A 7275-nucleotide genomic window follows, 5' to 3' on the forward strand; every position below is an offset into this window, starting at 1 on the left:
AAAATATGCTTGCAATGCGTTGAAAGGATCTACCAAGAAACTTGCCTGGCTGACACGATTTGCCAAGATGATGACTTATCTTGGAATATTTGGAGATCAAAAGTGTAGAACAATTGCCAATATAGTACAGACTTTTATTCCAGAAAAACCCTCCCTATTAAGCATTGTGGGGAGGTAGAGTGTTTTGTGAGGATTGATCTTGCCCTTATAATCATATTTTCCAACAAACTGCAGCCATTCATGCTATTGTGGAAGATATATGTATTCCCCATATTTTTCATTGCCCAACTAAAATTGTGTTATTACAGTCATCATTTCACACATTTCTTAGCCATGTGCGTACATTTTCGAGCAGTGATTGACAGTTCTGCAAGCGTATGAGAACTATGTTATGGCTTTATGTTATGGCTTTAACTGGCTATGCTTTGTGCCTAGTGATTGGCTGTTAAAGGGAACCCAAACCCAAAGAGCAATGTGGATTGACTGAAAGCAGCAACATTAGTACATGTAGAACACATCAGTGAAAGTTTGAGGAAAATCGGACAATCGATGCAAAAGTTATGAATTTTTTAATATTGGTGTTGGAACTGCTGGATGAGGAGACTACTAGAGGTTATGACATATCAGTGGACAACAATACATGTATAAAGAAAATATAAAGGGAATTCCTCAAAAAACAAAAAAAAAATCATGAGAATTCACATTCCATCAAATTGATACTGACATATGTTATGGTTAGCAATTATTCCCTGCTTCCTGAAAGTGGTTAGTCAAGTGCTCTTTCATTCTGCTAGGAAAATTATTATTTTTTTTTTGTGGAATTTTCTGTATATTTTCTTTGTATTGCTGTCCACACATACATCATAACCTCTGGTAGTCTCCTCATCCAGCGGTTCCAACACCAAAACTTTAAAAATTCATAACTTTTGCATCGATTGTCTGATTTTCCTCAAACTTTCACTGATGTGTTATGTTGTGCTTTCGCTCAATCCACATTGCTCTTTGGGTTTGGGATCCCTTTAAAGGGATAGTACAGTATTGGTGGAGATGAAAATTGGGCTTTTGACTTTTTGCGAGATACCAAGAAAACACTTACGAAATAGTACAGAGCATACCATTTTAAGAGGAATTCAAAGTTTATTTGATGAAAATCGGGTTTGGAATGACTGAAACATCCAAAAACAAAGTAGGCAGTGGACGTCATTATAGTAGTAGAAATACCTCAATAGATGCCCAGGGGGGTGTTTCATAAAGCTGTTCATAAAGTTACGAACAACTTACGAGCGACTGGTGATCAGTTGCGATGTGCTATACTTAATAGAATTTGAATAATTCACCACAAGAACTGATCACCAGTCGCTCGTAAGTCGTTCGTAACTTTACGAACAACTTTATGAAACAGGGCCCAGGCAGTGTAATTATCTGTAGTTCTGGTGGTTAACTCCTATTTTTGTAGTCCATGGCTAGTATAAAATGTTCTTCTTTGTGATGTACTATGCATATTACTGTTTATTTCATTGTGTAAACATTGAAATTTACCAGAATAAATGCAAAAAGCAAACAATTAGCTCTTTGGTTCTGGTGTGCTTGAACTACCAGTGGTAGTCATTTTGAAATAACTTATGTTGTGGTCATGACAAGAAAAGAGAAGAAGAAACAAACAAGCACACTCTCTTTCTGTGTATTGTTGCTAAAATTTTTGAGTAGTCTACTTATATAAGCTCGTAATAAGGTGTTATTTTGTTTTTCCTCATTTTATACAGGGCGTGTACTGCCGTTATAACAAACACGGTTATATCGAAATTCCGGTTAAAACGAAGTAAAAATTTGGGCCGCAACGTTATCCACTCTGCGCTTTTTTATTGTTTATTAATTGTTCTGTTAGAACGAAATGTCCATATAACGAAAGAAAACTGCCGGTCCCGAGGACTTCGTTATAACGGGAGTCCACTGCAACACCGTGTTATTCCCAGCTTGAAAAGCATTCCATTAATCAAAGTATCTGTAGAAAAATGAAATGAGAAATTAACAAAAAAAAAAAAAAAAACCCTCTACTGAAGGGGTGAGCATTTTTAGGAGGTCCAGAAGATGAAGTGGGTATTACAACTAGTGACACGACCAAGAGTACACGTGTAATTGTATTACATACAGATATTACATACAATATAGTTACAAGATATGAAACAGCAGATTAATGTTGGAATGGTGGACATACTGAGATCCCATGTCAAAGCTCTAATGGTGGTACACAATGTTTTATATGTACAATCAAATCTTTGTGGATTTGACAATAAACTTCGATTTGAGCAAGAAATGCAATCAACACACTTATTTTTTTGGTCTGAGAAATCACAGCAAAATCCTGATTCACTTAATTTGACTTTTACAAAGTTGACTGTAGTGACCTTCGTTGTTTTTATTTTGAGTAGATACAGGTGTTTTTTAAGTGTATGTGAATGAATCATCCACCCTTAAATATTGATTTTAACATACTGTATAACAGTAATCATAACAAAATCGACCTTGCTTTAATGGAATAATGAGTTAATACCTTTGTGTGGAGTTAGCTTAAACATTGAATATTCGACATTTTTAATAGAGGAATGTCTTCTTAGATCAAAACATAGTCTCTGGTATATCTGTGTCAGCATTATTTAGAATTACATGGGGGTGACTGAACTTGTACAAGCATAAGATCCCTGCAAGCTGTGTTGCTCGGAACACACATTTTTTTTTTTTTTTTTTTTTTTGGGGGGGGGGGGGGGAACATTGGTATACTTATACAGGACTGGTGGAACTTACATGCATTCCAAAGTGTGGGGGTCCACTAGCCAAAATGGGAACAGAGACGTTGATATGTTTTGAGATGTGTGTGTGTGTGTGTGGGGGGGGGGGGGGGCGGGGGGAGTGCATGAGTAGCAGAGTCCTATTTTTTCCTTTTTTTAGGGGGCAAGTGCAGGTCCTATGTTAAATGTTTGAGGTGAACACTCTTGCCAGGAAGGAAGTGACCGAGCTGCGTTAGATTTAGATTAGTGACTGTAGTTTCAAGTTTGTGGCAGATAAAGAGGGATGAGCCGGGAAACGGGGGTTGATCAATTGAGGCCAATCTTCATATTTTCATCTTCTTAGAAACATGTGGTCGGATTTTTACCTAGTTTTGCAGGGATTATTGGCGGGGGGGGGGGGGGGGTAGGGTGAAATGAGTATCTGTGCAATTGGGCACCATTCCCTACCTGAGGGCTCCAAGGGGCGCAAGTGCTGGGGGGGGGGGGGGGCAAAGCCCCTAAAGGTAAGAAATCTTTACAAATCTCTTGTCTAGAACCAGAAGAGATAAGCTATATTAAAGTAAGTAGATATTTTGTTCTTGGCAGATCCAGGGGTTGGGGTGGGGGGGGGGGGGGGGGTGGTTAGCACATTTTCTTTGTCTTCTTGGAAATACATGTTCAAGTTTGTCACTAAACCCAGTGCATTATTAAGGGTAATAATTTATGCACTTAATGCAAGAACCACAGAACCCCCTATTTCCTAGAAGAAGAAGAAAAAAAATATGAAAGAAAAATATTGTTTAAAACACGAATTACTCTGAGTAAATACATACACATTCAAGTTTATTTATAATAGATCCAGGGGTTCTCGGTGTTCATTGAAGGAGGGGGCAATTTTTATATTAAAAGTTTGTTTTTATGCAAATCCTACTGAAGTTCAATTGTCGAAATACAATGTAAACGGCAAATATTTTACCAGTGTGATAGAATATGTACAAATGGACACCGTGCCCCCATAGAAGCTCTCAAAGCTGCCCCCTTGTTTGCAATGTTCTCAGGTATAAGTCTTAAAGAATGCATGGAAGATGAACTTGCGATACTAGGGTGATGCGAGACCCCCTAGTCTCTTGTTTGAAGTGAAATCCAACGATCTGGTGCGTACATTTTGGTGGACAGTTTTGGAAAGTTGTCAATAATACGTAAAGCAATGGACAATGAACAATGCAAGTAATATGGATTGTATCGCATGTATATATATTTTTTTTCGTGTCTGTGTTTTCACTGTGTATACGGAGATGGGCAGGAGGTGGAGGGTGTGAGAGTCGTCATCCCAGGCGAGGGAGATTTTGCATTTTTAGAACTGAAATTTAACAATCTGGTCGGCACTTTTGGGGAATATTCGGAAAATTTTGATGTGAACACTCGCGCGAGGGAGGAAGCGGCCGAGTTGGGGGAGAGTGGATGGGGGAAGGGGGTATCCCCCTCCCACACGAGGAAGATTTTGCATTTTCAGAAGTGAAATCCAACAATCTGGTGCATAATTTTTAGTGGACCAGTTTGGAAAGTTGTAAAAAAAAAATGTAAGAAACTGAAGCACAATGCAAGTAGCTCATATGCAATTTATCACCTCTATTTTGTGTCTGCGTTTTCGCTGTGTATATCGCGAGATCCAAGTAGGTAGAAGGGGGAGGGGGTATCCTCCGAGGCGAGAAAGATTTTGCTTTTTTAGGGGTGAAATCCAACGACTCTGTGCACACATTTTGGTTGAATGCTTCTAAAGTTCTCGATAAAAAAACGTGAGAAAATTCATATTCGAGGACAATTAGAATAGCTAATGTGGTATTTATGACCACTTCCTGTGTCTGCGTCTTCACTGTGTATACAAGATCTATACGGAGATAGGCCAAGGGTAGGGTGTGGGAGAGTGTGGCTCACACGAGGGAGATTTTTCATTTTTATAACTGAAATTCAACGATTTGGTGAACAATTTTGGGGAATATTTGGAAAATGTTTGGAATGAACACTCGTGCGAGGGAAGAAGCGACTGAGCTCGGGAATATGTGGAAAGGGGTTTGCACAACACACATCTGACACACATCAGACTGACTCGACACTCATCCGACACTAATTCGACTTAAGACCGAAAAGGGCGTCTCTCATCGGTCATTCATCGGAAGCAAACTAAAGTCCATTGTTTCCGGCCACCTACCGAAGTGTATCGGATCACAGTCCGATGAATCCGACTTGTGTTGGTCGACTTTCAGTTCAGTGTCAGACGTTTCGGGTGATGATCCGACGAGGCAAGATCGTCCTATGAAGATCTGACACTTACCTGATTGTTGACCAACCACGTCGGATTCATCAGACTGCGATCCGATATACTTCGGTGGGTGGCCGGAAGCAACAGACCTTGCTTGCGATGAGTAACGGATGAGAAAAAAAAAAATCTCTGGAAATGGGGGTATAATCCCTGAGCTTGGTGCCTTCATCAGACGATCTCATTGGATCACGCCCGATATGTCTGTCACTGACCTGAAAGTCGACCAACACAGGTCAGATTCATTAGACTGCGATCTTATACGCTTCGGTGGATGGCAGGAAGCAAAAACAAAAAAAAACAAACAAAAGAAACCAAAGAAAAAACAAACAAACTTCGTTTCCGACGAGTGACCGATGCGAAAAAAATCTCTGCAGAATGGGGGTTTTCTTCTTACATCACATGAAATACGTATGTGTAGTTAAAGTGGAAAGTCCAGGCTGCCAAGCCAGGCTATAGGGCGTCGTCTGTTAAGTCTTTAATTCCCTCGAGGCCTGAGTAAACAAAATTCAACTTACTAAACAGTTGGACAATGGAAGTTGGGCAATAACTCATTGGGTAAAATTGGTTGGCCAAATGAATAGCCAACTCAAAATATAACAAATGGTCGGGAAATTGCAAAGTTGAGTAAAGTCTGATTGGTCAACAGCTGATGGGCAATTTATTTTGCCCAACCACATAGCAAACTCATTACCGAAAATCAGCTGGGCAGATTTTATCCAAAAGTGTTGTGGACAGTATGTTGCCCAGTGTTGGTTAAAAGTTTGGCATTCTTTTGGCCAACTATTTTAAGAGTGTATGTTTGAATATCAGCTTTGAACTTCTGAAGGTTCGGGGCTGTCTCCGTACAATCTGATGTATATCAATTAAAGTGCTTTTCTCTGTAAGCGTGATTTCAGTATTTACTATACCCAGTGAATTTGTGGAAAAAGTGGCATTTCAGCGTGTTACTGCCAGTCATTTGTATTCAATGTATTTGTTTTGTCATTATTTTGTGGGGAACATTTCATAGTGGGGACTACAAAAAGATTGACGTCATAAGACTGTTGCTCTCCTACATCACTGCAGCTCTGCTGCAATTAACCTCCTGCTTATTTGAAGAAGAAAATTCATATAATTTTTGTTCGGTAGAAACACTCTGCATCAGAATATCATTTCCAACTGAAAACTCAAATATTCATTATCAAAATCATCGTCGTAGACTTCGTCGAAAAAAAAATCGCTATTATCAACTGACAAACACGCATATCAGCGCTTTAGAATTATCGCTAGAGTTCTTGGTGAAAGTTCATACGCACACACACACAAAGTATATACTGTATATAACATGTATAATATATATGTATGTATATATATATATATATATATATATATATATATACACACATATGTATTACATGTATATATTATATAATATATATACTATAAAACCAGGAGAGATCCTAATTCATTACCCCATATATAGAATAGACACGAAAGGTAAACCTTTTAAGATGGATTATTTCATGATCAGTGCATTCTTTATTACGATCAAACACAAGTGCAATTTGTCAAGAATTTATTGTAAAATCTGGTAATTCATTATTAAGGAAAGAAACACCAAAATATGAGGACAAAGATATTACACAGCATACACTGTATAATTATGTAACTCGGCCACTTCTTCTGCAAGAGTTCAGCCTACCGTATTTCTTTAAATTGCTGTGTTGTCATATTGTTTTATACCCACGTGCTGGTCAATTTATCTGACAGAGATCAACTTTTATAGGGTATTATGGCTTACTGTTGATTTCTCCACTTTTAAAATATTCATGTTTGCCATTTGTAGTTTTACTCAGTATGTGGAAATAAATGAAGTGAGTTTTAAACTGAATTGCATTTTGTTTTGCTTTGTTATAAGTTTATAACACGTGTATTATAGGCAAAAAAGGTCGGTATAATAGCTAATGACAATACGTACTTATTCCGAGTAACTTGAAGTGTGAAAGTGTTTGAAGATGTTTGATCAATACCTTTAACATAAAAAAAAATTACCTACGCACACCTACCTTGTATAACAACAACGCCATAAACTAAATGATGATAATGATTATTATGTTCTGCCTTAGACAGAGTTCTACCCTAATCGTTGACTTGATTTAATAATCCATTAACCCTATAAAGCCCAAGGGGAGGGGAGGGGCACATTGTGCC

The sequence above is a fragment of the Diadema antillarum genome, unplaced genomic scaffold, assembly GCF_040938485.1.
Source record: "Diadema antillarum isolate AM-2024a unplaced genomic scaffold, OU_Dant_1.0 seq00000681_RagTag, whole genome shotgun sequence".
NCBI lineage: Eukaryota > Metazoa > Echinodermata > Echinoidea > Diadematoida > Diadematidae > Diadema > Diadema antillarum.